General features: G+C 43.9%; 1 protein-coding gene across 1 annotated transcript in view; it reads left to right on the top strand.

Annotated features, from left to right (window-relative positions):
• Nucleotides 1-20047: 20047 nt before the first annotated feature.
• Nucleotides 20048-27919, top strand: part of vasna (vasorin a) — a 26395-nt gene continuing 18523 nt past the window's right edge. The window contains exon 1 of the mRNA XM_012823089.3: nucleotides 20048-20412. The gene's annotated coding sequence lies outside the window, so the exon portion shown is untranslated. The remainder of the gene's footprint in view (nucleotides 20413-27919) is intronic.

Here is a 27919-nt window from a genome sequence, read left to right as displayed (position 1 = left end):
AAGTTTGTGAAGTCTTTATTCAATAGATTCTTCTATGCAGGAAGCAAAAATCCCATGATTTATGGAACATTGTAGCATGATTTGGCAGGGAGAAACCGCCTTGTAGTATTTTTGGATCTCGCAAATACCTTTGGATCGGTGCCACACAGTCTGTTGTGGAAGGCATTCAGTTACTTTTAGGTCACTGAGAAGATTTCAGCATTAGTCAGGTCATATTTTGAGGATATTCAGCTGTGCTTCAACACAAGTAACTACACCACATCTGGCAACATTTGGAGATATAATGGCAACCATTTCACCATGGCAATGGGGGTAATTTCAAGGCTATCTAAATGGGTTGTTGGTGGTGAGAGGCTGCAGGATGGCATCTGGTTACCTTTCATCCAAGTGTAACGAAGTCAAAAATGTAATATTTTGTTTGCATTTATTTAATGAAATGTAACCATATTCTGATTTGATTATGCCTTTCTTTTCTATCTTGTATATATTAAATGTTGTTAATTGAATACACTGAGTATTTGAACTTGTACTGCCCCTTTAAGAGACTTGGTTTAGATTGTTGGCAACTCCGTTTAGTCTTCAGTCTGCGGTTGCTGAACTGAAGAGAGGTATGCTTGTTCCCATGTCAAACAAACTAAACATATATTTATAAGTAATAAACCAACACATATTAGATATAATGTTGTCATAAGGGTGTAAATACTAGAAGATAGTTAACATGCAATTTGAGATACACACGGTGTGATATTGAATACATATATTTAGTTTTGTATGATGCCATGAGGTCTCTAGCATATGTTTTCCTTTGCTAGCAGGCTAATGTCCAGTGTATGGGATGACTGCATGTTACTGACTGTTTCGTGTGTGTTGACGTGTACAGGTATGTTGAATTCAGTGTGTGTTAATTGTCATGTATTGTTTCCTCTATTGTCGTTCGAATGTGTGAAGTGGTAATGCTATATTTTATGTGCTTTTACACGAAGTTCATTGTTGTAAGATAATTCAGTCTGCGGTTGCTGAACTGAAGAGAGCAGGCTAATGTCCAGTGTATGGGATGACTGCATGTTACTGACTGTTTCGTGTGTGTTGACGTGTACAGGAATAAACAAGCAAAGCTTCAGTTCGTGGCCGTTTCTTGTCCAGCAATTCAGACAAAGAACACAACGCAGGACCCGTTACACAAGCTTATATGGACCACGCTAACTACAACTGCTCCATGTACCCGTTGACTGTTAGCCAAGTTGAATGACAATCTGAAATGGGATGAAAGGGAAACCTAGAAAAATGTAGAAGTGTCTTAAAAAGGATTTAAAGTGAAGGGCACTGTTAAAAACCTTGGTGCCTTAATTGATTGCGATCTCAGTTTTAACAACCATGTTAAGGCAATAACTAAATCAGCTTTTTACCATCTGAAAAACCTAGCCAGACTTAGAGGCCTCATGTCAAAACATGATTTCGAAACAATCATTCCGGCCCTTTTCTCCAGCAGGGTTGACTACTACAATGGTCTTTTCATGGGCTTTCCTTTAAAAGACCATCAAACAGCTTCAGCTCGTACAAAATGCAAATGCTAGAGTTCTTACAAAAACATAAAGAACTGACCACATTACTCCAATACTGAAGTCCTTGCACTGGATTCCAGTAAGTCACAGAATTGACTTGAACGCACTGATGCTTGTTTATACTATGCGCTAAATGGGACAGGACCAAATTACCTCTTAGATGCTTCAGCTGTACAGACCTGCTAGACCTTTCAGATCACAGACAAATCTGTTGGCAATACCTACTGTCAGAACTCAACATAGCGAAGCAGCCTTTAGCTGCTATGTTGCTCAGCTCTGGAACCAACTTCCTGATGGCATCAAAGATGTAGACTTAAGACCCAACTGGTCTCAGATGCTTTTTGTTAACTGATCAAATGCACTTTAATTTAAAATGTTATTTATTCAGTTCATCTACGTTCTTTAGAACTGTTATAATGCACTTTAATTCCTGAAGTAGACCTCTAGTCATTTCTGAGAGGGAAGTGAAGTTCTGGGCTTACGGCTAAGCCCTATTGGTGGGCCTATATGTGTGTTCTATTCTCGGGCTAAGCTTCCATTTCTCTGAAAAAGCTCTATCTGGGCTCTATTAAAGATTCTATTTTCTTTATTTAACTTATTTTCATCTTTTCACTTTGTCTTTATCTTTCCTTTGGATGTTCCTTTTGCTGTTATTTATGTGAAGCACATTGATCTTACTTTGTGTATGTAAATGTGCTATATAAATAAACCTGCCATGCCTTATAATACGCAGGCAAGGTTGCTGAGGACTTGTCTGGGACAGTGAGAAGTTTGGCCGCTGTGGGAAGTTCCCAACCAATAACACAAGGAATTCTGCATCTTTTCCTGTGTATAACTACAAATGACCTTAACCAAATGTCATGGCCGACAAAAGCACTCGTAAGACTGTCATTTAACATGCAGTTTAATTTGCAACCGGGATTCTTTTTATACTTACTGTAATGAGCATTAGCAACATTATAAAATGCAGAAAATGTCATACTGAGGTAATGGTTTGAAAACTTGAAGAATTCCCAGTGGCTTTTTAACACTTACTGCCATGACAGACTTATTTCATAAAACATGGCTATGACTGATAGCAACATTTCAGAATGATATCTTCAACATCAGCACTGAGATGTTCTATCAACATAAATACATTCATTGACTGGAAATTTACATTTGACTGTGTTTTGTGAAGTTGCAATCCTTTTATAGGAGATTAGAGTTTTGTGTAAACATAGTTGCTCACGGCATACAGACATAACATCATTGTTATGATAGTGACTTACATTTATGTGATTGATGCGTACTCTTAAGATTCCGGTGTTGGCTGGAATGCCATTAATGTAGAGCTTCTACAAAGAGACTGAAGAACAGCTGAGGGGTGATAATCTGAAGAGAATCTTTAATATAATCCGCAATACGGCACGGTAGAGCTGTTGTTACACACTGTTGTTACACAGCCTGTTGTTACATTTCAACCCCAAATTCTTCTCAGCCACCATGACATGTTACGGCATTAGCCTGTCATCATAATCAGAGGCCCTGCACTGCACATACTGTGTGGATTATCTGCTATGACCAAGAATTCACTGAATTGTGGACATTGTAGCATTTCATGAAGCCTGTTGGGACATGATGTGTCAACTTAGCGAGAAGCTAATGCATGGATGACAGGTATTTTCCTGGAGGGGGTAAATAGACCCCCCATGCCCTCCATCTAGACCCCACCCCCCCCCCTCCAAACCTTTACAAAACAACAAAACAGACTAATTTGTTTGTTTAAGCCAGACATAATTTGTCTCGCTGTATCCTACATATATTTTGTGAGGAACCTTGTTGTGTTCTTCCAATTATCCCCGATTCATTTCAACTCGCCCATGTAACAATGCTTTTTGCTAGACTGAAATCAACAGGCTTAATGAAAACAAGGATGAAAACACATGGACCAACTAGAGTTACTGCTACCCTGTAAAAAAAAAAAAAAAACGTCCACGTAAAATAGTCCCGTGTCCCGTCAAGTGTCTAATAGACGAGCAGTGCTCCAGCCCTGTGATGGTAAACAGCAAAGCGGTTTCACAAGGAGAGGACACCATTAACCTGAGGGAGAAGTCAAGCACAGAGACAGTTATGATGTCAGGGGTTTTACAAGGGAGGGTCCAAATTCACCACACAAACAGCAGACGTAACAACAAGCGGAAGGCTTTACTTACAAAGGGAGTAACGCTTAACGAGAAACAGGCAGAAGAACCACACACGGAGAGCAGGCTGTGGCTGAGTCCAGAATTCAGGCAAAAAACAAAAAAAAACACCTTAAAGAACAAACAATAAACGGGGCTCTCTAGAACACGAGGCACAAAGGCAAACCGGAAAAACAGGCACAAAAATCAAATTGGGGGGGAAAAAAGACGTGACAAGCTAGCAAACAAGACAAACTGGCAAAGAATAGGTACAAACACATCCCATATTATACTCTCTCTCTCTCTCTCTCTCTCTCTCTCTCTTTCTGTCTCTCTGTCTCTCCATATAAAACTCTATATCAATTGGACGTTCCAACTCTGCTAATCTATCAGTAGCAGCTTAGTACTCTTGTCAAAACACACACACACTCACACACACACACACACACACACACACACACACACACACACACACACACACACGCGTACACACACAAGGATCACCACATCTATGACCCCTGACTGCACTGTACACACAGTTCTGCTACATATCTTTATGTTGAATGATGGCATAATTCCTAGTCAGTATAAATAAAAAGTCATGTGATGTAATTTCATCCTGCCCAGGATGAGGTTGTTGTTTTTTTTGGTGCCACACACACACACACACACACACACACACACACACACACACACACACACACACACACACACACACACACACACACACTCACACACACGAATAGGAAATTACAGCTCAACTTTGTATACCCAAGACCAAAATACTACATTGCCAAGGCCAAACCACAGGACTGCTCAGAAAATATAAATTAGTGTTCAGTTACATTCCACAGAGTTACATTCCGGCAACATTTAACTTACCTTCAGATGCCACACCAACAGATGTCAACAGAGAACGGCCTATTTGATGAAGGCAAAAATACTGACTGTCCAGCTGAACTCCACACCTGGGTACGGCTCTTTAGAAATGAGGCCCTACGATGCTTTTGTGTCAGTCCTTGTCTGTGAATCTAGTCAGAATTTCCCCACATTCATTTGTCATGACCACTATAACTCAATTGGTGAGTGAAAGGAAAAAAAGAAAAAAAATCTATTTTACGATCGAAATACTAGAAACGACATGTGCCCGTTTGAGCCATGATTGCTCTGGCTTTGGGTAGGCCACAGGCGGTAGGTTTGCGTGTGTGTAACTGCTGTAGGGGAAAATACCCAGTGGTGTGTGCCGTCTCTCGCGCTCGCCGCACCAGAATCATGTCCACATTACAGACGACCGCTGTCTGTTGGCTGCGCTCGCGTGAGGAGATGTGACTCATTCACATTCGAGTGTATTTCTGGGGATAGATTTCCCATTTCGAGAGCTGTGTGGGTATTTCAGAGATGGCTGTTGAAGGGACCAGCATAGGTCATAAGAATATGCCATAGTCAATAAGTCAATGATATTATACCTAGTTCTAATTGTTACATTTATTTGGACTTAACTAGCATGTAAACAGTTCCAGGGTGAATATACTTGATTTTGACCAGGGGAGTGAGGTGCGACATTGGTCTCACCTTCCCCCCAGGTCGAGACAAAGAACCCTGCATGCATGGCCCATTTGAATAGACGGTGACACCCCTTAATGTCAGTGTATTTAACAGACTGTTCCCCAAGGAACAAGTCAGATATGCTGAGGTGAAGTTCTGTGAGGGAGGATGGATCTGAAAGTCTCTGTCTCACAAATGGTCGGCCGCCATTCTTCAAGAATAAACCTGAATCCTGACTGATCAAACCTAAGACTGAATCTTCAATATATGGTATAAAACTAATTACCATCACTGTTTATATCCAGTGACATGAATGAATGTTATGCACAGAATATGTGGCTATAGACATTTTAATTCTTTTCTTTGTTGACCTGTTGGTAAGCCAAGTAAACAAAATCCAGTGGTTTAAAAGGTAAAGGTCTGGTATTTAGCAGACGCTTTGATCCAAAGCGACGTACACACAGCCTACAGCGCTTTGGAAGCCAATCCGGGTCAACCGCTTCCAAAGCTGTGACGCTTACCACTGCACCGACACGCCCCAAGCACTGTACACGGGGCACATCATTGCTCTCTGTCATGTAAATCAACAGCACAACACACTCACTGTGAATGCGTGCAGTGGTCAAGTGTCACAGCAAAATGTGGGAGAGGGGGCTGAATGAGGGGCACAACAGGCACCATCTTGAATATATTCAGGTATAGTGACTGACTGTGTGCCAAGTTGTCTTTTACATTTACATTTAGTCATTTAGCAGACGCTTTTATCCAAAGCCACTTACAAGGATGTATACACATTTTTACATTTACACTGATGGCACACTGCACATCAGGAATAAATTAGGGGTTCAGTGTCTTGCTCAAGGACGCTTCGACAGGGAATTGAACTAACAACCTTCTGACTACTAAACGACTTCTCTACCTCATGTACCACTGTCGCCCCTTTTAAGTTTTGAATATATGTTTAGGGCAGTCTATAGTTTGCTTATAAGGGCTATCCTCTCTCAGCTACACTGGTCACTGATCCAGTCCCGTATAAAGCTCTGCATAATCTTGCTCCCCTCTACTTCAGTGTACTCCTGATCCCCTTACTCTCCCTCTCGCTCTCTCTTCTTGCAAGATCCTACTGTCATGACCCAGACTGTCTACCTAGGGAGGCAGGTCCATGCCCCCCCCCCCCTCTTTGTAGCGACATTGGTACCTTGTGCTATACAAATGTAACTTATTTGTATTATTATGACTGTTGATTATAAAACAAAAAGATGTATTACCTGTACATGACTGGAACAACAGGTCTTGACTATTCATACATTGCATCTGTGCCTCAGAGGAAATTCAGAATAATTGGAAAAAACAAGTTCTCTTGACTTGCTCAGACAAGCCGTTAACTGTGGAGATGAATCTTCCCATATGCACATTATACATATATACATTATATACAGTACCAGTCAAAAGTTGGGACACACCTTCTCATTTTTTGAGAATTTTTTTCTCTACTTTTTTTTATTTTCTAGATCAGTGTTTCCCAAACTTTATACAGTACCGTACCCCTTCAGACATTCAATCTCCAACTACGTACCCCATGCACTCATGTATATATATTTTTTCATGTTTGGAAACAAAAATCAATAAAAAACACACACACTCACCACAGGTTAATGGCAAGGGTGTGCTTGAGAGGATGCACATAACTCTGCAATGTCTGGCTGAAGTTGAGAAAGTCTTAAATCGTTTTCCACACAGTCTGTGCCTGTATTTTGTTTTCATGCTCGTCAGAGCTGAGAACCCACTCTCACATAAGTACGTCGTGGCAAAGGGCATCAAATCTTTTCACTGAGGTGCGTTGTTGACGATGTCTGTCACACCAAGTTGATTTGCACACAAAAAACCAAGTAGCTTGGCTAGCAACAACTGTACTGCTGCTAACATCCTGATCTGAGGTAGACTTGGAAGGGCAACCTGGGTTGCTGTTGCCAGCAGGTGCATCCTCGATTGTAGGCCTTCTACTAGTAGTAGCAGTTGGTGTCTCTCTGGGGATAAACTCTTTTTAACAATTTATTCATTTTCGTGCAGCAACCGGATTGAGCTCCCGCTTCTCTACTCAGGGCATCAGCGAGTGGAATTCTGACGAGGGAGCTAACCGTTGTGCCTATGTTTTGACTAACCTACCTGTAGCTATTTTAGGCAGTGTAATTATTTTGCCGAACACTACAATGTATACATGAGTGTATCTTTGGCATTGTGACTGGGCTATTCAGACTATTTAAGATGTCATGTCTACTTATAGGTCAGTTTGAAAATGTAATGGGCTGTTTCACTTTGAAAATGCAAATCACCTTTTTTCCCCCCGCGTACCCCCTACATCCCTTTGCGTACCCCTGGGGGTACGCGTACCCCAGTTTGGGAAACACTGTTCTAGATGGTAGATAACCCTTTTTTAGTTTAGTACATCATTCCATATGTGTTCGTTCGTAGTTTAAATGTCTTCAGTATTAATCTACAATGTAGAAAATAATAAAAGTAAAGAAAACACTTCTCAAAAAAAATAAAGGTGTGTCCAAACTTTTGACTGGTACTGTATGTTTCTGTGCTTTATCCTAGCAGTGCTGTTTTGCTCATATTCTTTACCACAAAAAAATCCTGGACTGACCCATGAGGAAACAGTTCTCAACATAACTTTTTGTCCAGATTAAGTGTTTAGGAGTATCAGCGTGTCATCAAAACAAACAAACAAGCAAGCAAAAAACTGAGAGCAAGAGACACACATCCTGTCCTTTCGCTCTCTCATGTACACGCACACACACACACACACACACACACACACACACACACACACACACACACACACACACACACACACACACACACACACACACACACACACACACCCTGACTGTCCTTGTGTGAACCCCTGTTTTTGACCACAAAGTCCTGCTCCCTCTGCTGACCTGGGTGGTGTGTGCATCTCAGTGTGTGAGAGCGTCTCCACCGCGTGTGTGTATGTGTGTGTGTGTGTGTGTGTGTGTGTGTGTGTGTGTGTGTGTGTGTGTGTGTGTATGTGTGTGTGTGTGTGTGTGTGTGTGTGTGTGTGTGTGTTTGTGTGTGTGTGCATCTCAGTGTGTGAGAGCGTCTCCACCGCCATGGAATTCCCAGAGCTTCTCAAGACCTCTAAGTTCCCCCAATGACCTGATCACTGGTGGGCAGGAGTCCCCCCCCCCCCCATACACACACACACAAACACACACACACACACACACACACACACACACACACACACACACACACACACACACACACACACACACACACACACACACATACACACCCCTCTCTTGTCTCTCTGTCTACTTCCCTCTCTCTCTCTCTCTCTCTCTCTCTCTCTCTCTCTCTCTCTCTCACGCTCACACATAAGATCACTCACTCCTCTCCTCTCTGGCCTCCTGTCCCAGGGGCCCTGTGTCCACTGACCTGGTCTCTGAGTGTGTGCGGTGCAGTCACCCATAGCCACTGCCGCCATGCCACTACCCAGCCTGTCTGCTCTGGTGTCTGGGGAAAAGAATGGTCAGAGTAGAATGTTTGGAAAAACTTCCCCAAAACTGCACAACTAACCATGACAACTGTGCCATGACAACAGCGTTGGGTTTCGGTCACAATACATTGTGTTTTTCTTTGAAGGAATGGAATTATAGATATGATATACATGAAATGAGTGATACATATTGCCCTTCGCATCTTTCTCCAACTCCATAACTCTGCTAGTTACTCTCAATGTCCCTTTTTAGTTCAAACATCAAATCGTTTTACTATATCATATTTGCACCACTGAATGCTCCTAAATATCAACAACATTCCAAAACGAGCATTCAGACCGTTGGCATTCCCACTTGCTATTCCAAATGTTCCGACTTATCGTCCAAAAGAGAAGACTATTCCATATCTTTTGTTTTTCTCTCTGAACAAACACTGTTCATAAATTCCCCGTGTTGCCAACATTTTTGTTCGAGAGGAAGCCTTCCCTTTTCCCTTCCAAAACCACAGGCATGGAAGTCCTCGTGCCAATCATATCCCAACCGCCCAAAACAAACAGGTGTCAGCGGAGTTCGCCATAGACACAGACGCTGGCAAATAATACAACACAGAGCCTAACGTGCTGCCTGGTTGACGTTGGAGGATATGAACTTACATTTGATATTCTATGGATTGCCTTGAGCACTGTCAGCAGAAATATTGTCAGAAACATCAGGCTTTTGGTGCCAACAATAAAACAACAAAACAAAACCAACAAAAAATGGACAAAAAATCTTATGCTGAAGTATCTATGTAATAAAACACTGAAATACTTAGAGGACAACGCGCGGTGGTGCCAACAACAACGGGGGCGGTGAGAGACGACGATCGGCTCAGCGAGAGGACGATCGGCTCAGTGAGACCTCTGATTGCAGAAACATCACTGTGGAGCAATAACTGGCCGAGAGAACAGGGCTAATGTTTGGATTAAACAAATACCAGCAGATTGCAGAGGCCACTCCAGCTGTCCAGCGCCTTCAGCCCGAAAGCCCATGAAGCAACCCCGCTGCCAGCTCGAGACAGCCCTCCCCTCAGACACACACAGCCAAGTCATGAATGAATTGTAAACAGAGATTGGATACACACAGGCGTGTTGAAAGCCCATTTCAGCATCCTTGTGGGTTACATTCACATGTATGTATTAAATGTTAAATGGCAGACACTGACATTGATAACCAGACCCGGCCCGGCCCGCCCTCATAGACTGCACTCTTAACACTCGACCCTGCAACTATTGATGCACCTCAATGTATATATATTTTTTTTTTTTTTTTATTTACTCAGGGATATTTATTTATCTATTCATTGATTGTTATTTATTATTATTTAGCTATGGCAGTTAATGTCCACAGCAATTTAAATTTTTAGCTGTCTGTTGCTGCCTCTACTGTCTCGTTGTTTTTGTGACAATGACAAATAAAGTACTTTGAACTTGAACTTTGAACTTTGAACCAGAGGAGATGCTGGTAAGGTAACACCACTGTTATTTAATGAAGTGCATTGGAAGTGACATTTTTGAACATTTATTTTTTGTTGACCAGCTTCACATGTTTTAAAATGCATGATGGTATGTTTGCCTTAATGCTAAATCTGCTGCACCCTTGAGGTTCTCTTGATGCAGCAACCCACTAAAGTAGTGAGAGGTGGTGACAATTTGAAGGACCCACAGCTGCGGAGGGGCCCCCAAAAACTTCACCAAGGTGGAGGATTAATGAGATGGGGCCTAGCACACATGATTCTCTCAGAGGGCCCAAAGCACCACACTACAGGCTGCAGCATCATTTTAACCAACAGGGTGCTGAACTCTACTGAACACTCTTTAGGGTGCCTAAATCCACTTGAACTCTACTGAACACTCTTTAGGGTGCCTAAATCCACTTGAACTCTACTGAACACTCTTTAGGGTGCCTAAATCCACTCAAACCCTACTGAACACTCTTTAGGGTGCCTAAATCCACTTGAATGCAGTGAATAACGTAAACTAGTCAATCATGAGGCTACCTGACCACCTGGCCCTTCAAAGAGTCACTCTACTGAGTATAGTATATACTTATATAGTATATAGTATATATATACAGCCTACGGGTCTACAGCCCAACGCCTAAATCAGTACCTATAATTTAATTCATTATTAATTTAACTAAGTCCGTATGTTTTTGATAAATACAATTCTATGCTGCTTTTTTCCCATGTCCTATGCATTTTACAGCCATTCTTCACAGGTCCCCAGAGATGCCATATACACACACAAAATGCTGATTTATTTTCTGCGTCCGAAGAATTTTTCTTGTCATCTTTCTATTCACGTCAGAGTCTTTAATGGGTACATGAAAGAGGTAAACACATCGCATGGTTGTTAGTGTATAATTACATTCCTTTCGCTATCTCGTGTTTGCACACTTTCTCGCACCACACGGCAGGATCCAATTACACCTAACGCCACGGCTCCCTGTCACAGCTCCAGCTCTCACCACCAAACAAACAAACCAGGAAGCTGTTTCTGAGAATCGGCAAGACTGGTTTCTTCCATTCCTGAATTCAACTGGATAGGAGCCTGGGCTGAGAGAAAAAAGCCATCACTGGCCCGGCTTGTGTTCTCCTCTCGAGTCAGAGGGAGGAGTGGGGCTGAAATCACGGAACGGTGATCTGAGGTGGCTTGGGAGTGAGCCAAAGAGGGTGTCTGCGTAGGAGCCTTGGGAAGATGTCAGCTCAGGCGCCACAGAGCTGTGCGCACATCCGCACCCTGCATTTCTCCCCCTTTCTGCCGTTTGGAATGGCGTCCACAAATATTACGTTTTGTATTATAGAGTACTTTAGAGTAACTGAGTTATTCTAAAAAAGAAACATTCATGCCTGAATGACAAACTAATGGGATTCATTGAAATTAATGACAACATGGGCAACAATGACGTTATAGTGATAGTGATAACATATCTTTTGTGTGTGTGTGTGTGTGTGTGTGTGTGTGTGTGTGTGTGTGTGTGTGTGTGTGTTTGCGTGTGTGTGTGTGTGTGTGTGTGTCTGTGTGTGTGTGTATGTGTGTGTGTGTGTGTGTGTGTGTGTGTGTGTGTCTGTGTGTGTGTGTATGTGTGTGTCTGTGTGTGCGTGTGTGTGTGTGTGTGTGTGTGTTGGCATGACTACATACGCTTGCCTATGCTGGTCCAGACTGCAGGTTGTGTAACACTCCAAACAGTGGGAAGCACAAACAACCCCTCACATGAGACGAGTGTTTTAAAGCACTTACGCTACACGTACCATCCACAAGGGGTTTTCACACATCTGTTTGAAGGTTTCCTTGCCCACAGATTGGACTTATCTAGGCCCTCGGATCCCGCCTCTCGCCGCCCGCCCCCTGGTTCCCACGCTGCCTGACGGGCCTGCCTGCTCTCTGGGCTGTGGGAAGTGCTCGAGACCCAGGCTGCAGCAGGCCCCATGCTGGGTCTGCCAAAGGCAACAGAACCTACACAAACAGAACACTCTCAAATAAACAGCGCATAAGCAAACCCATAAAACGCCATACAACTTCTAACCCCCCTCCCCCTTAAAAACTATCTTTCAACCCCCCCCCCCCCCCCTCCCCCACCCCCACCCCCATATCCCACTCTATGTAATCACACTTGCACATAAAGGGGCAATGAGAGTGGAGGGGTGTGTGTGTGTGTGTGTGTGTGTGTGTGTGTGGGGGGGGTGGTTGTATTGTAGGCGCAGCATTACGTCTGCACTCGCTCACACACACTCTCATACGCTCCCAGGCTGTAAAGACAAACACAGCTGTCCTCTGTGGTCGTCGCTGGGTGCCAAGGGAGAGCATTGCTGCTTTAATGTGTTTACCACAGTAATTATCAGCAAGCCTCCACGCATCTTTATCAATCTCACTGATCACTTTTTGTGGCATGTGGTGTAAACTTGTTATCATGTGCTGACTGACTTTTGCTGATGGCAAGTATATGATCCATTTGTGAGAAGAGAGTCACACGAGTTGTTTTCACGTGGCGTGTAGTTCCATGTCATTAATACTTGTCCAATATTAATGTATACGCATGTATGAACGTACACATTAATGGTATCTATTGGTATCTAAGCATACTTAATTTATGGAATAACGTTGCGTCTCAAGAAATACATTATTTTGTTTAAAGACAACAGTGCATACATGAATGCCCAAAAATCTCAAAGCCTTTTGATTCTTTGATTGTTTATTATTTTTAAACTCAATTTCTGATTATGCTGCATTTAGATTTTTTTAAGTACTGGGTCCACCTTCTGCAATTCCATGGCATATTGCATGTGGACAAAAATGAGAGGGGGGTCAGAGTTGGAGAGGGAACTAGAGAGAGGAGCAGAGACCCAGAGAGTGTCACTGTATATGTGTGAGAAAGTGAGCAGGTATTTTTGTGTACAGAGCGCGTGTGTCACTATGTGAGTAAGTAAGTGTCAGATGTTTGAACGATTTAGTGTGGGAATCGGCCAGTGCAAAAGTGTGAACGACAGTGGGAGATAGATAGCATATGTGTGTGTGTGTAAACTGCATGTGTGTGTGTCCATCTGTGGGCGTGAGAAAAAGAGGATGAGGAAGAGAGAGAGAGAGAGAGAGAGAGAGCGCGCATGTGCATGGCCGAGAGAGAAAGACAGAGAGAGAGACCGTGTGAATCTGTTAGTTCCATTTCCAGAAGGGTCCAGGTGGCTATTTCATTAGATGGGGGGGGGGGGGCAGTCTTTCTATTAATACCTCTGAGATGCTCCTCTGCCAGTGGCCACGGTGAGGTGGGCAAAAGAAACACTATATCCACCATTACAGACAGAACATCAGAGAAGGAGACATTTATCAGTTGCAGTGAGGACTGATGATAGCCCGGGTGATGGTGAAATAACTATCATGTCAATTGATATGTTAATGTTTGACAAGTTTAAATCAAGTATAAATCAAGTATAACTTGTTAATGTTTTACAAGCGCTACGATATTTCAAAATCGTATAGAAACTCGTACAATACAAGTGGCCTCGTATAGTACAATACACGACATGCCACCACAAAGTTGGTGTAGATGTCACAGAACAATACAACATAGAAGCACGTCCAGTGCCCCAAAAGAGTCTTATTGTGTTTTTAGCAACCAGAGAGACCACCAGCATTAACAGTCCTCTATCTTACTTTGGCAGGAGGCTGGGCAGTGGCGGCTCCTGAAACAAATCTCAGGGAGGGCAACGACTTTTGCCTGACTGTTGCCTGACTGTTGCCTGATTGGACAATGACATTCAGAGGCAGATCAGAAGGTCTAGCGCTAGAATCTGACAGAAACAAAAATCTCCTTTTCCCGTAGGCAGTGCGTCGCCCCAATCGCCCTTATGGACAAGCCGCCCCTGAGGCCCAGCCTAAAGGATGGCCTCTGTGATTGACACAAACATTTCATTGGTCTTTGTAGATAACTCAAGGTGTGTTGAAAACGACAATCAGAACTTCATCCAATGTACCATGATTGGCCCTTTGAGCTGTGCTCATGTGTGATGGTTTGGGGGGGGGGGGGGGGGTCTGCTGTTGGGCCTTCGCTAGCTAGTAAACACACTTAAATGAATGGAGAGAATGGAAAAAAGGAATGAGCAGACTAAGCACCACAGGACTCCCGTAGACTTATCTCCAAGTCCCAGACACATTTAGTTTAATATTCTACAGACGGCTGTGCCCCTTTAAAACAGTGACGAGTAGAAACAGTACACAGTTCACAGTTCAGTAGTGTGGTCTATCTCTGCGATCTCTCTATCGGCTGGGGATAATGGGCTTTTCAGTGCATGTCAAGTAATGGGGCCATGGTAATAGCATGTTTTGGGGGAACGTTTGTTAACTAATGATTAATCAAGCGAGTCATTGAACTAGGCTGTTTACACTACGTCAGATAGGCCAATAGCCTGAACAGCATTAATTACCACAGACTCCTATACCCTATATATACTACCTACTATATATTCCTCCACTATAGTCAACAGTGGACACTAATACTATTGTAAATACACAGATAGAGAGAGGTCAGTCACACGAAGAAAGATAGACGGGTATCGTTGGGTAATGATATAATAATGAGAATTTCACCACGAGGTGACAAACACACAGTGGCCAATCTAATGATAGTGCAGTCTGTGTGTTTGTGTGTGTGTGTGTGTGTGTGTGTGTGTGTGTGTGTGTGTGTGTGTGTGTGTGTGTTTGTGTGTGTGTGTGTGTGTGTGTGTGTGTGTGTGTGTGTGTGTGTGTGTGTGTGTGTGTTTGTGTGTGTGTGTGTGTGTGAGTGTGTGTGTGTGTGTGTGTGTGTGTGTGTGTGTGTGTGTGTGTGTCTTGCGTATGTGCTCGTCTGACCTTCCTCCATCTGATAAGAGTGGCCTACTGCAAACATGAGCTGGAAAAGAAGGGGTGGGGAGGGGTGCACAGAGAGCGAGGGAAGAGAAAGAAGATACAGAAAGAGAGGGAGAGAGAGAGAGAGAGAGAGAAAGAGAAAGAGAGAGGATAAGACTTGCAAAAAGACTGGATGGTGGAAGAAAGTAGCTCGGGAGAACAAACGGACAAAAAGTGTTGATTTTTTGCTCGTCTAGCCAACACCAAGAACACATCACAGCACATTTTTTCTGGCTCCTTGGGGACGTGTTTTTCTAGATGTAGATTCCAGTAAGCAATTTAACCCAAAATCTTTATGGCAGAGTAATTTGAGACCAAAAACAATCCCTCTTAACCTGCAGGCACATTTTTAGACATCATTACTGTAATGCTGATTAATTCGGTCAACACACCATGCACACACGCAACACACACACACTCACAAACACACACAAACACACACACACATACACACAGAGAGCAAGGGAGAGAGAGACCTCTAACTGACTTTCAAACTTACTTTCCGTTAAACTAGGAGGAATAGAGAGAGAGAGAGTAAAAGGAGAGAGAAGGAGCAAGAAAAAGAGAGAGAGAGAGAGAGAGAGAGCAGGAGAGCAGGAGAGAGGGAGAGAGGGAGAGAGAGAGAGAGAGGGAAAGGGAGGGAGGGAGATTCCATCAAGAAAGAAAATCATTTCCGCTATGCACTGTGGCCTGAGGGAGATCACTCTCTCTTTTCTGTGACATGGCTGGAGTGTGCTTCACATAAACACGTCTCTCCCCTTATTCATTCTCTCCACACGTCAGAGAGAGAGAGAGAGAGAGAGAGAGAGAGAGAGAGACGCCAGTTCACCAGCATTCTCAAGCAGAGGTCTCTGGGATGGGTGAGAAAAGGAGGAGGAGGGTGACAAAACACCACCCCCCCACCCCCAAAAAAGAATTAGAACGAGAAAAAAACAAAGAAAAAAGGGGTGAGAAAAAAAAAAAAAGAAAGACAAAAAAAAAAAGCCACCAGGCTCACAGCTCACTGTAAGAGCGAGGCGAGGCAACAACCATGTAAGGTCAAACAGTGCGTGTTTGTTTTTCCACGCTTCTGTCGAACACGTTCCTCCTTCATCCTCAGAGGCGGCGGCGTACAGCGGCCCTCCGCTAATGACCGTCAGCAAACACGGAGCTGACACGGATTCCCGTGGGGACGGGTCCCTCACCCTCTCAGCGGAGCCGCGCAGTGACCGTGACCGTGACCAGAGCCCTAAACCCCTCCATCAAAGTGTCAACCCGTCTGAACACCCCGGAGAACACAAAATGTCTGGCTTACTGCCATGGGAATCATGCTAACGGAATCATGTCTTGGCTTTTCCCAACAATAGCATTTTTCACACTTTCCTGTCACAGATACATGTAACAGAAAGCTGTGGTTTGTGTGGTTTTCAGTAAGTCATTTATAACAACCTTACCTACGGTTTACATGCATGTCTATTCTGCAAACATAGTAGTACTACTTCAAGAATTGATAGGCAATTGGAATCGATACTAGCATCTCCCTGTGATAACAGGTCATTATAGAAATTATAGAAAACTCTAGTGTCTGAAAACACTTTCACTAAATGATTTATAGCCCTACCTTGACCCCTGGTCCGACATGAATCACCATTTCACGTCTACATTTCTGGTCAGTGAGTCAGAGCAGTTTTAGAGTACTGCCATTTTTAGGGCTTGATTAAAAACAGCTCCCTGGGAAGTGACCTTGGCGCTGGTGAGAGCCACGCTCCGTTGGGTGACCTACTGTACGAGTGAAACCTGTCCGAAACAGGAAAACCTGACGAGATTCCGATCGGCAGCCGACGAGTGATGCCAGCGTGAAAGGGCTGCCAAACGGAAATGTCATTTAAGTGGGTAAAACGAGGAAGAGATAACATTACTCAGGCAGGAGACCATGTTTGGCCTCAGTTCTCGGATTCGTGATTGTTTCCCTAAGATAGCAACACATGAGGATGGGGTACAACGTGGCAAAGTCCTACACATACTTAAACAGTCAGATATTCAGAACAGTCAGACAGTCAACCCTTCAGGTAACCAGCCTTCAAGCTGTAATATCAAAACCATCTCAGGATATTTAACCACAGCGCCCACAGAGTGTGTGGTTTTTGCTTATTAACCAGTAAATCTCGTCTCGGCTCATTCGCTTTTTAAAACTACCGGCGTTTTCGAGGACGCAAGTCACCAGTGCAGCAGCGCTCTTAATAGAGCCCTCACTGCCCCTGAGTGCTGTTTGATCTGGCCAGACTGTATATATATAGCACATGACCTCTCCTCAGGTCATGTGACAGGGGCAGTCGGTGTGGGTGGCAAAAGGGGGAACAGCAGTTATTTCCACAGCTTCATCTCTGAGTGTGAGGGGGGCCGGGCCAGTTGACAGGCCAAACCCTGAGAGCAAGCAAACAAACACACAACAAGTAACAACAACTGCCGGTGGTGAGAGATTACCACTACCACTGGATTTACACTTTCAGCAGGTGTTTGTGTGAGCGTGAGCGTGTGTGTGGGTGTGTGTGTGCGTGTGTGTGTGTGTGTGTGTGCGTGTGTGTATGTGTGTGTGGGCCTTAACCAAGAGGGAAACCATTCAGTGACATAATCCTAATAACAATGCCTTATCCTACTTATCCTGGAATGCTATTTCATTCAGCAAATATGGAGGAACGCCATTAAGAGGGATATATACGGAAAGTACTCTGAAAGGTTGACACTGCTGCTTTTTACACCACCACAGTCACATCCTAAAACAAACACATCTTACCACCACACAGTCACATCCTAAAACAAACACATCTTACCACCACACAGTCACATCCTAAAACAAACACATCTTACCCAAACACCAATAAAACACCCTGAGAAGAGTCAATGGGAGGGTTGGCACAAAGGAAAGCAGACCAGCAGAATACCAACATAAGAAATACTAGTAAAAAAACAACTGATCCTCATCCACACTGTAAGAAGTACTAGTAAAAACAACTGACCGTCATTCATGCTGTAAGAAATACTAGCAAAAACAACTGATCGTCATTCATGCTGTAAGAAATACTAGTAAAAACAACTGATCTTCATTCACACCGCCAACATGGGGTACACAGTTCCATCAGATCTTGCCAAAAAGCGCAGTGCATGGGACCGCCTGCACAAGAACACACACAGTGGCCCTCTTTCTCTTCCCTACATATCTCTCTTCATCCCTTATCCGCTGCCAGGTGGATATTGTCGAAGTACATTTGCCTTAATCCTGTTTAAGAAAGCGGTCAGTAAACACTCACTGTCTGGGTACGGCCGATGGTCACTAGTCATTTACATGTACACTATTTATACAGCCTGCAAAGCCCACGCTAGCGTAAAGGATCAGGCAGAACCCATTCCCTCAAATCCTCCTGACTGGACTGGGGCTCAGCTGAAGCTAGGTGTTTATCTAGTAGCCATCATTTATCATGTGGTATATGTATGCATGGGGATTCTGGAAAATCCACTGACCTCCTTCTTTCAACCTCATCTTTCAACTCGTTTTACCCTCCTGCTCAGAGTTAGACAGAGACAGACAGACAGAGAGACAGAGAGAAAGAGAGAGAGAGAGTGAGAGAGAGAGAGAGAGAGTGATGGATTTGCCCTTGATAGTGATGGATTTGTCAGCCATAATAAATGACAAGAGGAGGAACAGAGGAATATACAGAATGATATGACGGACACCAAGTGATAACGTGTCATAAAATGATTAATCAGTGTTCGAGTCTAAACAATAAAGATCTGCCTGTAGACAAAGCTTTTCAGTTGGCAGACTAGTTCTACCACAACACCCACTTCAGTGCTGTTGACATCAGTTTAAGGATGCGCTTTGATTTTAAAATCTAGAAATACCATTTTGGGGTTAGGCTATAGTACAGGTCATGTCCCTTTCACTACTCTTTTGCATTGGTGGTTGACTGGATATCTTATGTTATGTTAATGGTCTTGAAAGATATTGCATCCAGATAGACAAAACCCAAAAGATGTGTGTGTTTGTGTGTAACTGTCTTTGAAGGTCTACATGCACATGTGCAGAGAGAGGGAGAGAGAGAGAGAGAGTGTGTGTGTGTGAGAGAGAGAGAGGGAGAGAGAGATAGAGAGAGATGGCACATTAATGTATTATCATCAAAGATAGTCTAGTCCCGTATGTAAGCAATGCAACCGTTATTCGACTGTTGAAATTATTTCCTTATCTAAGATCATGCACATAGTTAAGTCCTTTAAATTCAGTGTCTCCAAGGCGTGCTGGCTCATACTGAAGTACTGTAATATTGCAGCAGGAGTTTGTTGGCAGCCTGAACGAGAGGTAAGACTGGCTGTCAGGGAGATCGCATTACCGTTCCTCGGTGCGTACGGATCATACGCAGACTTAAATAGTGCTTCGTCAGACACCCGGAGCATTCTGCGACTGTCGGAAGTATTGCATATCCATGGAGCATCTTTCTCGAGGCAATATGTTTAAATATAACTGTGTTTATGCAATAGAAAATACATAATACACCGGTGCGGACAGCGAGACCGCGTTTGACTTCGCGAAAATGTATACCACCGGTAGAGTACAAAAACCGGTTTTATGCAAAACAACATACTGCTAACATGAAAAACTAATAAAACATTCAGTGAATCTGTGTATTTTTTTTATTAAGCATAGTGTATGGGCTAATACAGTAAGACAAACTGAGACCAAGTATGACATAATCTATCATTGAACAACGAACAGAATAGTTGACAAAAGTTAAGGTGGTTGAGTTAAATTAGTCCTTGGTCTAAATTGCTTGTTCGTTATTGCACGCTTTGCCTTTACCTCAACGAGCAAGGTGTACGGTGTGCCCTCTGGTTGCAGGCGGAGAGCGTGTAGGGAGCTCAACTCTAGCAACATGCTCCTCCTCCAACTCTGCACTTCTTAAATCCTTTGCTCGCGCTGTTGTGTAGCAAACTTCGCTCCTGCCTAGAAGTTCGAACGTCTCTTGACACGGGAGTCATAAGGTCCACACACATGCCAAGACATTTATCGGGTGCAAAACGCAATGCACGTTAAAGAGCCGTTTGAACAAATCAAATAATTCCTGTGATGACTGGTATGGGATTTTAAATCGACACTGAGGTCGTTTTCATTTTTTCGTGTGGACTGGATACAACACAATTTTACTTCCCCGCACTTCGTGACCAGGTAAGTGTTGCAATTATAGACTATAGGTTAACCCTCCCACCCCCATCCCTACAACATACACGCGTTTTCAACAGAGCCGTGGTCTTGTATTGTTGTCTTGCAAAGTCACAGAGAATATTTTCAACCATATACATATGGTTATAATGTGATACTTAAAAGTATGCCAAAGAGATGCTCGCAGAGCACAGTTTACATTTTGTGTAGCCTACATTTCTTCTGTACATCTGAAAGTACAGATCATACGTTTGTTTCATTCGGGTTATGCCTGTGATAGTCAAATATTGTTGCGCGAAAAGACAGTAACCATACCGAACGAGATTTCCCAAAACTTTTTTTTATCCCATTTTCCATCCCATCACTACAATGTGGTGTTGAGGCGAAAATCTGTTGAATTACACGGGGTGTAAAAACGATTAGGTGCAGTTATTCCGGTTTTTAATTCCCTCTTTTCCTTACCGTGGAAGTGATTGAGAGAACACTCAGCAAAGAGAACGTTTTACAATAGCGCCCAGATTAAGTGTCCATTGAGTTGGGGTGACTGATTGTACCAAAGCGAATTAGACTAAGCAAAGACGTTTTCAAAGGGTATTTGATGACATTTGATAGAACAGGTCTTGTCACTTCAAGAGGTCCTGGCCAAAGCGCTTTCTAAACTGTCAATGTTTGCGGCTTTTGTGTTTAAGTTGAACTAACCGTAGCGTAGCCTACGCCCCCCCCCCCTTCTGTCGACTACAGCCACACTAGTATCACCAAACTGCACAATGAAATAGAACAGGGGCTTAAGTGAATATGAGGAAATATGTGCTCACTAGCACTATGCTTGTTGTATTATTGTCACAAGACAATGAGGATGGTGTCTTCTCTTTTCCTCCCTTTATCATAAGTGTTTGACAGGTCTATTATTAGACTTTTCAGTCCAGTTGTTTCAAAATCATACAGAAACACACAGACAGACAGACAGACAGACAGACACACACACACACACACACACACACACACACACACACAGACACACACACAGACAGACACACAGATAGACAGACAAGCATACTCACTGCTTGAAAACACCTTTAAAAAACTCATTTTGGTTTGTCTCAACAGACCATCGGCCAACCCAGTAGAGCACGTATGGCTTACACATGTGGCTTGACACTTCACATGTATTTATTCCAAACACTTCAAAAAACTTCAGCTCCAGATGTTAGCTATCCCGCTCCCTCCAGCTCGTTCCCCCCAATGCCAATTAAAAAAAGCCAGAGAAAGATGAGCAAGGGACATTAGCGGTCGCTTTCTTTCCATGAGAGTCTGCGCTTCTTCACATATCACCCAGACCTCATCTGTGCATACGCTCTCGCCTGTGGTGTTATTAGTTAGGCTGTTATTAGAGCAGCCTCCTCTTTGTGGGGCCCCAACGACACCAGCCAAGGCTGCCATGGAGGCATATGCGGGTGAGAAAAGTAAAGAGGGAGATGGGGAGTTATTGAAGAGAGAGAGAGAGTGAGAGAGAGAGAGAGAGAGAAAGAGAGAGAGAGAGAGTATAAGGACAAGCGGCGAAAAAGCAAACATTCCTGACTCTGCGCCTCGGCAATTTAATTAAAGAGCTGTGTGATGGTTAAGTAGGCACTCCAAGTGCCCCCCTCTCCAACTCCACCTGCAGTAACCCCCCCTCCCCCATCTTTCCATTGGACTAATCCCACGGGGTCAGCTAATAAGTGTTGGGGTCGTGCCACCGTGACATGGAATGGGTGGTTTATTTTTGCCAAGTGTGGATACAGGGCCGAGTGACTCTGGGACAAAAGTTAAGAAGCACAAGGTGAAGTAGGGATTTGACTTTTCTGCAGAGGTTTTCGAGTGAGGATTTGGGGACTCTTGTTGGGATGTCTGTTGAGTGTGTGCAGTGGATGTGGCAGAAACATTTTATTTTTTTCCTTTGACAAGTGCAGGACAAAGGGAGAGAGGAGAAAAGACCCCCTCCATATGCACACACACACACACACACAGACACACACACACAGGCACACACACACACAGACACACACACACAGGCACACACACACACACAGACACACACACACAGGCACACACACACACACACACACACACACACAGGTCCTTAATGCCAGAGGAGCTAGTTAGGTGCAATTAAATAATTATTTGCCCCCCCCAGCCTCTTTCCTGCCCCACTGCTCTCCCTCCCTGACCCAGCAAGCTGTTGTTTCTGACCCCAGGTCGTTACCGGGATTATTTAGGAAAATTGCCCCTAGAAAATCACTAACAGACCATCTCAATCCCCGAATCGAAAAAAGAACAATCCTCTTGTTAATCCTCATACACATTCTTCACCCTCCATCCAGTATGCTATCAAAAACCACAACTACCAACCACAACCTCACTACAACAAAACACAGAAGAAGAAACTCAGCGAAGGAAAAGAGTAAGGAGTCAAACAAAAGGGCACTACTTAGTGAGCCGTTAGTGTTTAGGGAATAGGGAGGTAGTGCTCTCTGAAGTGGAACCCTCCTGGACTCCCCTGTTCCCTTCAGCAGGAATCATTAGTCCACCCGCTTGCCTGCCCACCCAACCCCTACTCCCTACTCAGCTTTGGGAGACACACACACACACACACACACACACAGACACACACACACACACACACACACACAGACACACACACACACACACACACACACACACAGAGACACAGACACACACAGAGACACACACACACACACACACACACACAGACACACACACACACACACACACACACACTTCCAGCCCTGCCGGTGCCTTTTAGGGTGTTGTGTAAACATGCTGGCTCTGTGTGGAGGCGTGGAGCGTGTCGCATCAGCAGCTTCATTACATTCCAGGGGTTCCGTCCGTTCCCTCCGCCCAGACTCCGCCCAGACTCCCCTGCTGGCGCTGGGCTTAGGAGCGGGGGCCCTGGGGGGTCATGCAGGGGGGGGGGGGGGTCCCTACCTGTGCTGCAGGGACATTGTTGGGTGTCTGAGTTCGGTGTCCTCAGGGTACGTGGCTCAGGTAGTGCACGTGAAGTGGGTGTGTACAGACACTCATATATGCAGCCTGCACAGAAACTCATATATTGAGCATGTACAGACACTCATATATGCAGCCCGCACAGAAACTCATATATTGAGCACGTACAGACACTCATATATTGAGCATGTACAGAAACTCATATATTGAGCACGTACAGAAACTCATATATTGAGCACGTACTGACACTTATATATTGCATATATAGCTACAAGGTGTATGCACGCACAGATGCATAGGCGTGCACACACACACGCACATTCACACACACACACACACACACACACACACACACACACACACATACACTCCCTAACCCTCCTCCATACACACACACACACACACACACACACACACACACACACACACACACACATACACTCCCTAACCCTCCTCCATACACACACACACACACACACACACACACACACACACACACATACACACACACACACACACTCCCTAACCCTCCTCCATACACACGCACTACACCACAAACACACACTCAACTATTAACCTGATGTATTGTCTTAGTTGGAATATGCACACACGCATTCCAGTGTTATGAGTGGATTTGTCCATGTTTGCATTTGTGTGTGCATACACAGTGGATGAACATGTGAGTGGGTGCACTTATACAATATGTGTACGTCGATGTGTATACACGATGTGTATGCGTGTGTGCGCGTGCGCGTGTGTGTGTGTGCGTGTATCTGTGTGTGTATGTGTGTGTGTGTGCGTGCGTGTGTTTGTGTGTGTGTGTGTGTGTGTGTGTGTGTGTGTGTGTGTGTGTGTGTGTATGGAGGAGGGTGTGTGTGTGTGTGTGTGTGTGTGTGTGTGTGTGTTTGCATATGTGTGTGTTTGCGTGTGTGTGTGTGCGTGTATGTGGGTGTGTGTGCGTGTATGTGGGTGTGTGTGTGTGTGTATCTAGTCTTAGCATGCACTTGAAATAACATCCCATAGGCCTTTCCCCCCGCTGTCTCTCCAAACACGCGGGCTTATGAAGAGGGGCTCGGAGAGCCGGGCAGTGCCAAGGGAAACAGAGAGCCGGGCAGTGCCAAGGGTAACAGAGAGCCGGGCAGTGCCAAGGGTAACACAGAGCCGCACATGGCGACCAGAGATGGTCAACACGGGCATCAGTCACCTCCACTAAAGCACCACGAGGTCACTAAATCACAGCAGTTGTCTGGTGAAGAGGCACAAATACCCTTCTCTGACTGTAAGTCACACAAGGAAAACCAAAAAACAGCCTGTTCAGAAGCTTTGTATGTTCCTTCCATTCGTGCTGTGGGACAATTAGAACATTTTGAACTCGCCAACACACGAGGAGCTCGTCAAATGTTCCTCGCCGCACCGCCACAGTATAGGTTTTCTTGTTGAAACATCCAACTTGAATTTTTATTTTCTCCCTTTTTTATGTAGATCAGATAGTCATTGTATGCGTAATTTGTATGTGGGGCGACAGTGGTACAGGAGGTAGAGAAGTCGTTTAGTAATCAGAAGGTTGCTAGTTCGATTCCCTGTCGAAGCGTCCTTGAGCAAGACACTGAACCCCTAATTGCTCCTGATGTGCAGTGTGCCATCAGTGTAAATGTAAAATGTGTATACATTGTAAGTCGCTTTGGATAAAAGCGTCTGCTAAATGTAAATGTATGCACCTTATTATACGTTGCAGCACATACTTTAGTGTTTAAGTGTGGTGTGGAGGTGTGATTATAGGTTGTGTGACTGAATTATGGCACCGACGCTTTAGGGTAGGGGAGTCCAGGTAAGGTGTAACACGGGGACAGTTGGGACTTGCTGAATTTGTCAGCTCATGTCTAACAGAATGTGATGAAACTCACAGACAACATGTCTGATAGCATCAGCATGCTACTCTCAGAATGTCAGCTTGTATCTCAATCTCTGTGAAAGGTTATAGACAAATGTCGTTTTGTGGGGCAAATTTGTAACTTCTATGTTTTGAGCAAAATTTTTAAAGTAGCAAGTAACAGGTGGTTGTGATCAGTGTTTTCCGAATTAGATGCTAGTATAATTATTAGCTGCATACAATGTGTTATATTCCAATTATCGTATCAAATAGTAGGAGAGGTCAGCTGCGGACAATTGTTGCATGCATTACAATCGGTTGCAACCAGTAAGCGTAGCTAGCAAGTGAAATAGGCCACTTTTGTGTAATTTGTGCCACCCTTGCATTGTAAGCAACTATCTGTTTTCTTCAAACTGACATGTTACAATTGTCCTCCGCCACTGTTACAACTGTCCCCAAGCACTCACTGCATTTAGATGAAGATTAGAGAAAAAAATAAGGCACATGTGCGTGAATAAATTAAATAAATATAGATATGAAATATGTATGTTGCATATATGTTAACATGAAAGGTGTCACTTATGCCGTTGTTTAGACAAAAAGTACAAAAAGCAAAAAGTGTTACAACTGTACCTGGTTTCCCCTAGTCCTAGGTGAGATTTGATGTTGTGCTGTGATTGTGTTGACTGTTCTGGTTGTGTGAAGAAGAAGTATGTATATAGAAGGAATTTCTCACCTTTTAGCGATGTTTCAGTGGATGGCACTGTGAGACAATCACACATGACCAGAGTACGCTACTGAGAGAGATACGAGTCTGAAGAAAAAGAACATTTTCAGAAAGAAAAAGATTTTCAATGAGGTCAATGTGTGTTCAGGGATTTTCCTCCAGGTAACCACAAAACCCAGTGTCAAAGCCTTACAAGGCAGCTTTATGTGTGCTACACAATGTGGGCCAGGCAGGAGACAGCTACAATTATAATGAATTATGAGTATACTTACATACTTGAACAGGGACCCTCCTCCTAAGGTTAATGAGGTTATACTGAGCACACTGGCAGATATGAAACCTCTGAATGCCTTGTAATTAGGAAAGAACAGACATCTGACCCCGAAGTAAATGTCAATAAGTCTGTCATAACATACCACTACACACCACTGATAAAAGTCATATCTCGTGTGTTATTTGCATTGCTATCTGTTTCAGCCTTTCATGTCAAACCTCGACAACAGGAATGTTGGTGGTGTGCATTGCATTACGTTTAGCAGCCATAGACTGGCTAACAGGTGCGTAGTAGTGATCAAACGACAATGTTCCTAAATGCTTTATTCACAACATTTCTTTGAATTAGTAAAGAATAGTTTCTGACACATTTCCTGAAAGGCATGGAGAGGATGACAAAAGTATGTCAAGCTTTTGTTCTTCCTATTTCCTTATTCTCTTTCTCTCTCTCTCAGTCTCACTCTCTCTCTCTCTCAGTCTCACTCACTCTCTCTCTTGCTGTCTCTCTAATCCTTCTCTCTGGAGTGGATAAGGGTTTAGCAGGTTAAAAGTCACGTAGGCAGGGGGTCAGCTCAAATAACTATTCACAGAGAACTGACATAGCATGAATTGCAGCAGCAGGGAGTGTGTGTGTGAGTGTGTGTGTGTGTGTGTGTGTGTGTGTGTGTGTGTGTGTGTGTGAGTGTAAGTGTGTGTGTCTGTGTGTCTGTGTGTCTGTGTGTCTGTGTGTGTGTCTGTGTCTGTCTGTGTGTGTGTGTGAGTGTGTTTGTGTGTATATGTGTGTGTGTGTGCGTGCGTGTGTGTGTGTCTGTGTCTGTCTGTGTGTGTGTGTGAGTGTGTTTGTGTGTATATGTGTGTGTGTGTGCGTGCGTGTGTGTGTGTCTGTGTGTGTGTGTGTGTGTGGGAGGGGGGGGGCGTGCACACTGTAATTGTGCACACATCTTAGGATGCATGTGCCCATTCAGTCAAGGTTCCTATCATTCCAAACCTTTCCGCCACCAACATGTCTATCATAGTTTTACAAGCAGTCGTTGGTGTACGTGAGCATTCTTAGCGTGGTGTACTAAATCGGGTGCCAGGTTTCACAATGCCTTTTAGACCAACCTTTAGGGAGGTATGCTGTTTGAATAAGTATAATATAAGGTTTCCATGCCCACACTGACGCCGGACAGCAATGTTTGGCATGTGTCATTACCTATGAATGAGATAAATGTAGACTTAATTATGTGGGTTTTGACTTTATAATCCCTAGGAGAGCTACATATGAATAAGGTCACGTTAGGCCACATTAGGCATGGATCTGAAGCTAAAGATATGTGTGATATGAAGTACTCTCCAAAACATTTAAGAAATGCCGTACATGACAGTGAGAATTAATATTACGAAATCAGATGTACACACCTAAATGTGATGCCTGACAGCTTTCCGTCATATTATTCTATGAAGAAGTACTTGCTCGTCGGAAGCACTGTCAGGCAAGGGTGGAGGCCAAAAAGGGAGGTTTGTGTTGATCTTCTCTAAGTTCCCTCTAAACGTTTGGAATTTAGGTTTTATGATTTCATGTTTCAATGATTACAAGACTATTCAGGGGAGATTACACCAATGTCATGGGAATCAGTCAGATGATCCCACATGAATCA

Source organism: Clupea harengus, chromosome 26 (genome assembly GCF_900700415.2).
Source record: "Clupea harengus chromosome 26, Ch_v2.0.2, whole genome shotgun sequence".
Taxonomy (NCBI): Eukaryota; Metazoa; Chordata; class Actinopteri; order Clupeiformes; family Clupeidae; genus Clupea; species Clupea harengus.
Note: the sequence above shows the minus strand (reverse complement) of the source record. Positions and strands in the feature narration are given on the sequence as shown.